Raw genomic sequence first — 9,539 nt, 5'->3', positions numbered from 1 at the left:
GAACATTGTATTTAGTTCAGATATTTTTTAAAATTTAATAAAAATAATATAAATAATCAAAAAATATATAAAAATATAAAAATAAAATTTAATCCTTTTAGGATTATATTTTTTAAAAAATATAATTAATAGGGTTTAATTTTTATTTTATCCTAGATAATCTTTTGTTGATTAAGATTTTATTTCTTTTAGTTCATTAAAATAACTAAAAAATATAAAAATAAAAATAAAATTTAATCCTTTTTTAGGATTATATTTTTTAAAAAATAATAATTTAACAAAATAAAAAAGGTTAAATTTAAAAAAATCTCTCCTAAATTATTCCAACCATTCAAAATATTAAGAGTTAACTTTTCTCTCCTTAAATCTTATTTTTTATTTTAAAATGTGTGTGTGTGTTAATTTTAGTTTAAAACAACATTAGAAGCAAATATATATATATATATATATGTAATAAGCTGGATGAAATGCTTATCCATCAGCGTTTCATCCCGACCTTAAGAGGTTCTTGTAGACACGAGCAGAGAGGTCATGAAATGGAGAAAAAGAGCAGCATGCATACATGAAACACACACAGAAAAGAAAGCCAGAAAGCAAAAAAAAATGGAGAAAAGCTTTTGGAGAGCAGAAAGCAGATTCACGTATAGAGAAAGAAATATAGAAGACGTGCACGACAGAAGAGAAAAGTGAGAAAATGCCAAAGGCACACAGCAGAGCAGAGCAAGAAAGGTGAAGCATGTAAGCTCTCTCCTCACACACAAGCTCTTCCCTGTTTTTGCTTTAAAACGGGATGAAGGACTGAAAAAAAGAGAAAAGACGAGGGGACCGAGAGTAGGAGAGAGAGATAGAGAGGGAGAGGGAGAGTGAAAGATGCATGTTGTAGAAAAAGAAAAAAATAGAGCATGGGGACTGACGAAATTGTAGAAACAGTAGTATGCATGGGACGTGGGCTTTTAGGTTGGAACGAGAGAGCACAAAGATGGGAGGCAAGCCAAGAGTGAGAGAGCATAGATGCACGCAAGGAGAATGAAAAAAAAAAAGGTTGAAGTAACAGTGAGGAGTGAGCATCAAAAAGAGAGAAAAGAAGAAATTGAAAAAAAAAACAAAGCACCGAGAAAAAAGGGAGAGGAGACTGAGATCAGAAGTAGAAAACAAAGACTGGAGGAGAGAGGAGACTGAGATCGAAAGCAAAAAAATAGAGACTGAGGGAGAGAGGAGATAGAGATCAGAGGGAGAGTTTTTTCTGAAAAAACAGAGACTGGAGGAGATCTAGAGTAGATCAAAAAAAAAAAAAAAACAGAGACCAAGAGTAAAAAATTGAGAAGAGTAAGAGAGAGACCGAGAGGGGGAAGCCCGAACAGAGATGGAGAACGAGAGAGAGAGAAGGAAATAGAGAGGAGAAGGCCCATATGTGGCTCAAATTGTACATCTCACTGTCTAGAAAAGAGAAAGAAGAGGATTCTTTGGCCATGAAGGGGTGCAAGCTTCCGTAGAGGCCCAAGAAAAAGGCCAAGATCATCCAGAGAAGCTTATTATTGGTGAGTCTAGAAGTGTGGTTGACGGACATGTGCCAAGAGAGATATGAAGTTAAGGAGAAGATGGTTTAGCTCACAGGACACAGGCGAAGCATGCGTATTAATAGCTCATAAGTAACAACTCTGAGCTTATCTACTCCTATAATTTCATGTTCATTATTTGGGCTGTTACTATTGGTTTCCTCTATCTATACTTACATGGTATTTGTCTAATATTTTGCACAGATGTTTCTTCTCCTGTTTAGTTTAATCCCTAAATTTTCATTATTTTTTGGAGCCCGTTTATATGGTTAAATTTGCTGGTTTTTGCAGAATTGGTCATGAAAAGTTTTTTCTTTGTTAGATTGTTTACAGCTTGATTCATATATTCTTATATGTTGACACAGAGGTTGCTTTAATATGAAATTTTGTATCCATGACACTCTCTAACTGTTGTTTAAGACAAAATTTTTAGGATTTTAGATTTTATTTATTATTTTTACATTGGGTTCTAAGAGTTGGTCAAAAATCGCTTGTTAATTTTTATAACTTAATTGGTGATTTTCTTTTCTTCCTATATAGGGGCATTCTTGAGCTTAATTTTACATCCATATTTTTCCACAAGTGCAATTTGATGTATAAAACTTTAAATTATCATTTTTAAAGTCCATTTGTAAAGTGAAATACAATAATTTTTAGATGAAACAATAAAACAGGGATATTCTTAAATAACCAATATTGCAAGAAAAATTTAAAATCTTCATAGGCATTTAAAATGATCATCTACTATGTAAATTAATAAGATTTCATAGGTATGAAGATTCAATTTGTATATATTAAAATGATCGTCATTAAAATTAACTCTTTTTGTATTAATAAAATATTTAAGTCCCATGTGAGATTTTAAGGATCTTCATAGATATTTAAATTAATCACCTCATCATGTGGGATAATAAATCCTCACAGGTATTGTAATTTTCAATTTATATAGAAGTAAATAAAATAATAAACATTTTTATAATATTAATTAAATTAATAAATTTAAATTACAATTATATTGTCTAATTAAATCTTTTAGTCATGTGAGATTTTTAAAACTCTATAGATCTTTAAGATAATCATACTACTGTGTGAGTTAATAAGACTTCGCAGGTATGACGATTAAGATTTTTATATTTAAAAATACGTTGTATAATTACCATCAAAATATATTTAAAGTGAATATTATTTAATCCTTTTATTGTGTAGGACTTTGAATCTTTACAGATATTTAGGATAATCTCATATCGTGTAAATCAATAAAGTTCGTAGAATAAGAGTAAAATTTATATGTTAATATGGGTTCTAAAGGCCCATAATAAAATTAACTCTCTTTTTATAATCTAATTAATAATTTATTTAAGTCTCATATGAGATTTTAAGAATTTTTATAGAGACTTAAATTAATCACATCATCATATGGGATAATAAATCCTCACAGATGTAGTGATTCTCAATTTTCATAATAAATAAATGATTTTATAATAATGATATAATACGCAATTTAGAAAATTAATTAATCAAATTAATGTATTTAAATTGTAATTATATTTACTAATTATATCTTTTAGTCATGTGAGATTTTAAATTTTGTAGACTTTTAATATAATCATACTATCATATGAGTTAATAAGACTCTGCAGATATAACGATTAAGTTTTTAAAATATATATAAATTATATATTAAATCAATTAAATTAAAAATGTATTTAAATGTATATTATTTAATTTTTTATCGTGTGAGATTTTAAAATCTCCACAGACATTTAGGATAATCATATTATTATATAAGTTAATAAGACTTTACAGGCTTGATGATAATAATTTTTGAAAAAAAAAAATTATTACTAATATTCAAAAATAAATAAATTAAGTTGTTAAACTCTTTTATCATGTGAGATTTAAAATTTTCATAGATATTTAGACGATTACATTACCATATGAACCAATAAGGTTTTGCAGGTATAGCAGTTAAATTTTCAATCATAAAACACAAAAACAATAATTTTAAACCCTTTTCTTTTCTTTATTTTAAAATAAAATTGAGAAAATAATTAAAATTTAATTAATTTTTGTAATTTAAAAACGCATATTAAAATTTTAAAATTATTTTATTTGTAAAATGGTGAATTATTTTTAATTAATTTCTCTTAAAAAAATATTTTTACCAATAATTTTCAAACCCGAATTACGTGGATTTTGATCCCATCACAGAATACATAGCCTTAGAGTCTAATTTGAGTCAAGTCCTTCATCATAAATAAATAAATATTTCTCATTTGATTCTTATCATTTTTACATCAAACACATGAATATAAAAGGGATAAATAAATAATTTTAAACCATATTAACATATCACAACAACTTCAAGTACCGTTCTAACGAACAAGTGTTGTGGGTACCTAACACTTTCCTCACACTCAGTCGACTTCGAACCTATTTTTTATTTTCACAGACCATCCTTATTCTTCTTTAATTGGTTTCCTAAAATTTACCTCAAAATTTTGGTGGTGACTCTCGTTCTATCCGGTTCCCGCCATAAATGCCGGAACCTCGCGCGCGCCATTCGCATTACATTTTTCAGATGCGACACCTATAATGTAATAGGTGTCCTAAACTAAGACTTAGGTCATCACATTCACTATAGTTAATCAAGACTAACAAAAATAATTATCCTATAAAGGATAACTGAACAAATTTTTAATATGCATTTCACAAATTATATAAAACCAAGGGATCTAAAGTCTTTAAAATATTTTAAGAACTCATACTATTCAATTAAATATATGTGGAAGCATGATTAAGGAAACACATCTCAACATGGGAGAAAAACTCCCCTCTTTATTTTCTCTCGATGCCTTACTCTATATAATATATATTTTACACACATAACACTCGGCTACTCAAACCTTTCATAACTGGCAGGAGGGCTAAGGTCTCAATTACATTTATCTAATGATTATCAACTAATCATCATACTTTATATATCATCTGTTCATCAAATAGCTCATTACATGCATGATTTTTCTTTCATTCACATATAATTAATATCAACCATCATCCTCAGATATCAAAATACAAGGGGAGACCATAACAATATTTTAGTTCTCAAATCATACATATAATAACTATTTTACTTACACAAATATTTTAGACCACTATTATAAACATAAGCACTAACCACATATCTAAGGTCCAAAATATATTTTCACCCACACAAAACCCATAATGCAAGTAGACCAAGATATATTGTCTTAGTTGGTAATATTATAAACTAAATACACATTAAATAAAAAGAGAAAGGCCTACAGAAGTTATTATTATCATTTGACCTAATGTTCCTTTCTTCTATTTTTCCCAAATGAGTTATCTCCTGTAATATGTTAAAAGAGAGGGATGAGTGCACCACTCAATAACCAAGATACATTCAAGTTATACAATACATGATAATTAATCATAAATACAAGTGGCTAATAAATTCATCAAAATACCATGTAAACAATCATATCAAGAACATGTTAATCACATTAACATCTACTCATGTGATAATCTCAATGATAAAGTCAAGTATAAAATTAACACGATTGCCCACAAGTAATGAATATTCGTACAAATTGGCACAAATGGCCACATATACATATTTACATATTTACCACATGTTCTCATTTTTACAATTGCAATCATAATCTCAAACATAATCATTAATCACTCAAATGGCATGATCATAATAATACACATGATCAATCTCTTCTTTATATCTCTTTTCATTTCTTTTGACATGAAATTCATGGGCCAACAACCAGAAGGGATCGTCCATATGGAGAGATTACTCAAGCCTTAATTATATCGTGAGGGGCTATAGGGTCAAGGTTATCTTACTCACTTATGAACACGGTTTTTCCAAATCACACACTATAAGGTGTTATACCCAAGACAACTCTACCTAAACTCTAGTAGGCCAGAGGGTTAAGTGTAACAGACCTGAATTTTACCATAAATTTTTTACAAAAGAAAACCTCCCCCTTTATTTTTATAATAAACGTTTTTCTTAAAAATGTACCTGTCCAAACAAAGTGACATCAAGATTAACAATCATCACTGGACTTAGGGCAAATGAGGCTTAATAATAATTTGCAGCAAGTCCAGGGTTCAACAATAGTTTATAGATATAATCAACTCGACTAAATACACATTTTTCTTATACTATTAATATATACAATCCAAACAAATGAGCTTAGCCTAATAGAAACCATAGTCTAGATTGATGTGTTAAAGTTATCTAGTTTAAACAAAAAGGTTGAGTAGTTATAATCAAATAACCTATAACAATTATTCAAATAAAATTTATAAGGGTTCCTAGGTCACGGCAATTATAATTACAAAATAAACAGAAAATCACGTGCCAAGTTGAGAGATGGGAGCCTAAGCTTACTTATTCGGTGCCATCCCTGTAGCTCCACTTGACCACTTACCTAAAAATGATAAGAAGTAACATTGAGATTAAAAATCTCAATAACAGTTGATTATTCTAACATATACAACATACTTCTTGAATCAGTTCGCAAACATATCCGTGGATATACATATGCATTTTACAATCAATACACAACAAAAAATGTAATATTCACAATTTTATAACAATTTCTAAATTAATGTCAAATTAAAACAATAGTGATACATTTTCTAACCTCACCCTTATGACTCCTAACTCCCTTATTATTGCTAGCTGGAGTCTAAACTAAGGTTATACCTGGCTAAAGGTATATTGCCATCAAAATAGGACTCCCTTCCTTAAAAAAGGGGTGCCCATCGTCCCAAAATGTCAAAGACATTGGGAACTAGAAGAAAAGGCCAACACTACGCACATGGAGGCAAACCACGCGGCATAATATTAATCATTACTCTCAAAACAATCGTATTACTAACCATCCGTATTACCTCTTTTACATCACGTAAAACAATGTCACATTCATAATAGGATCACACAAGTATTAATATATATATATATACACACACAACACAAAATACTAAAAACCAATATCTTAATATAATGAAAGGATATTCCAATGTTACATCTTCTCCAAACTATAACTAACTCAGACGTATAGGGAGCTTCTTAACCACGATAACAGATTAATCTACGACATCGAATGATATAAATACCATTAGAGATATATATATATAATATTTGGTAATTTATTGATAAATATAAAATTAACTAACTAAACTTCTCAATTTATAATCATATCCTTCCAATCTAAATCCCTCTAAGAAAACCTAAAAATTAAATTAAATTAACTTATCTAAATCCTGAAAACATAATTTAATCGATATAGATATCCTATACAATCAAAATCACAAATTTTATCTTAATTTTAAACTCTCAATCAATTAATAAAACAAATCTAAACTAATAGAATTTAAGTACTAATTTATCTCTACTAATTAATAGTTTGTCGTTGTTAAAAGTCAAGACTTACTCTAAGTGTAAACTTTAGAATTTGTTTTACTCATCAAATTTTACTATTATTAGAAAGCTCTGATGAATAAAAAAAATATTTATAAAAGAAAGTTTTGAAAATAAAATAGTTTTGAGCATAAATCTCTTACCATTAAAATCCTTCAACTCTCTCCTCTCTCTCTCTCTCTCTCTCTCTCTTGTGTACAAGTGAGCAAGGGAAAGCAAATTTGACAATTTATATACTACTCCCTCTTCCTCCTCCTCTCTTCTCTCTTCTTGTTAATAAGGGAAAGCAAATTTGACAATTTATATACTCCCCTCTTTCCACCGCCTCACTTCTAATATTATTATTAATATATATATATATATATATATTGGTTCTCCTTATACCATCGCCCCTACTTCTCATTTATTATTATTATATTATTATTATAAACTTAACACTTAAGTTAACAAGCCTTAAACCCTTTTTTTTAATTCCATTTTTTAAAAAAAACACATCTTAACATAAAATTATATTCTATGTTAAACTAAAAAAAATCTTCTAATTAATTTATTTAACTTCAAACATTCTTTCTATTTTTTTTATTAATTCTAATTAACTCTAAAAATTAAAGTAGAATGTTATAATTCTCCCATCCTTTAAGAAAGTTTGTCCCCAAAATTTAATCTACCTATAAATATATGTACATTATGAATGTTAGTCATAGATTAACCTACCTATCTGAATAAGTAAGGATAGTCTTGTTTCATTTTTTTCTTCTGTCTCCCAAGTTGCATCACTGAGTGTCATACCCTTCCATACCACCTTAACCAATTTGATGGTCTTGTTCCTCAATTGCTTATCTTTAATATCCATTATTTGCTCTGGCTCTACCCTATAAGTCATGTTCTCCCTCAACTCAACCTCATCTAGTTCAATAATATGAGATGGGTTAGGGTAATACTTCTTTAATTGAGACACATGGAAGACATCATGAACTCCATAAAGCTGTGGTGGAAGGCTACATGGTAGGCAACTAGTCCAAATCGCTCCAATACTTCATAAGGGCCCATGAATCGCGGTGTTAATTTCTTCACCTTAATTGCTCTACCAATACCAATCATTAGCGTTACCCTCAAAAAAACATGTTCCCCAACAAGAAATTCCAACGGTCACCTTCGTTTATCTGCATAGCTCTTTTGTTTACTTTGCATCGTTAACAACCTTTGTCTAATCATCTCGATCTTCCTGGTGGTTTGATCTACCAAGGTGGGACCCAACAAAGTTCTCTAACTTAGCTCTGTCCAACAAAGAGGAGGTTGACACTTTCTCCCATATAAAGCTTCATATAGAGCCATTTGAAATGCTCAAATGATAACTATTATTATAAGCAAACTTGACTAATGGTAAGTGATTGTCCTAGCTACCTCTTAATTCAATAACACATGCCCTTAACAATGTCTAAACAGTCCTTTTAGTCTGTCCATCTGTTTGAGGGTGGTAAGCTGTACTGAATTATAGCCTAGTCCCTATTGCATCTTGCAATGCCTTCCAAAATCATGAAGTAAAACGAGGATCTCTATCTAATACTATACTTTTTGGCACTCCATATAATCTCACTACTCCTTTAATATAAATCTCTACTAGCTTCTCTAGTGAATGAGTCATCTGAACAGCCAGGAAATGAGCAGATTTAGTTAACCGATCCAAGTTACCCAGATTGCATCATTTCTAATTGAAGTCTTTAGTAATCCTGTGATAAAATCCATATATATGCTATCTCATTTCTACTTAGGTATATTCAGTGGCTGTAACAAACCAGTAGGCTTTTAAAGCTCAATCTCAACTCTCTGACATGTCAAGCAATGGGTAACAAATTCAGTTACATCTTTCTTCATTCCTGGCCACTAGTAATTCCTCCGAAGGTCATGATACATTTTGGTTGCCCCAGGATGAATTGTGTATTTACTTTGATGAGCCTCCATCAACATGAATTTTTAGAGTTGATCATCATTAGGAATATAAACCTTTCCATTGTACCTCAATATACCATCATCCTAAACTTTAAAATCATTTGGTTCACCTTCTTCAAGTCTCTCCCTTAACCCCAACTAGTGTTCATCCTCTAGCTATAAAATTTTCAAATCCTTCTAGAACTTATTTTCAATTTTTACCATGCTCACACAAGTCAATCTCTTAGACGAGACCTCCACTGGGATGTCCATTAGCAAGTATGCCACGTGTGTGGATTTCCTACTTAATGCATCTGCCACCATATTTGCTTTCCTAAGATGATATTTCAATTCAAAGTCATAATATTTGAGGAACTCAATCCACCTCCTTTGACACATGTTCAGCTCCTTCTAATCTATAAGGTATTTTAGGCTCTTGTGGTTGCTATAGACCTCAAATTTTGAGCCATATAAATAGTGTCTCTAGATTTTCAAAGCAAACACCACTGTTGCTAATTCCATGTCATGAGTAGGATAATTTTCTTCATAGGGCCTTAATTGTCTGGAGGCATAAGCAACCACTCGTCCTC

This window comes from Prosopis cineraria, unplaced genomic scaffold (assembly GCF_029017545.1).
Source record: "Prosopis cineraria cultivar Desert tree isolate PC_DT_omini unplaced genomic scaffold, ASM2901754v1 PC1, whole genome shotgun sequence".
NCBI classification, from domain to species: Eukaryota; Viridiplantae; Streptophyta; class Magnoliopsida; order Fabales; family Fabaceae; genus Prosopis; species Prosopis cineraria.
This window is presented reverse-complemented; position numbering follows the sequence as displayed.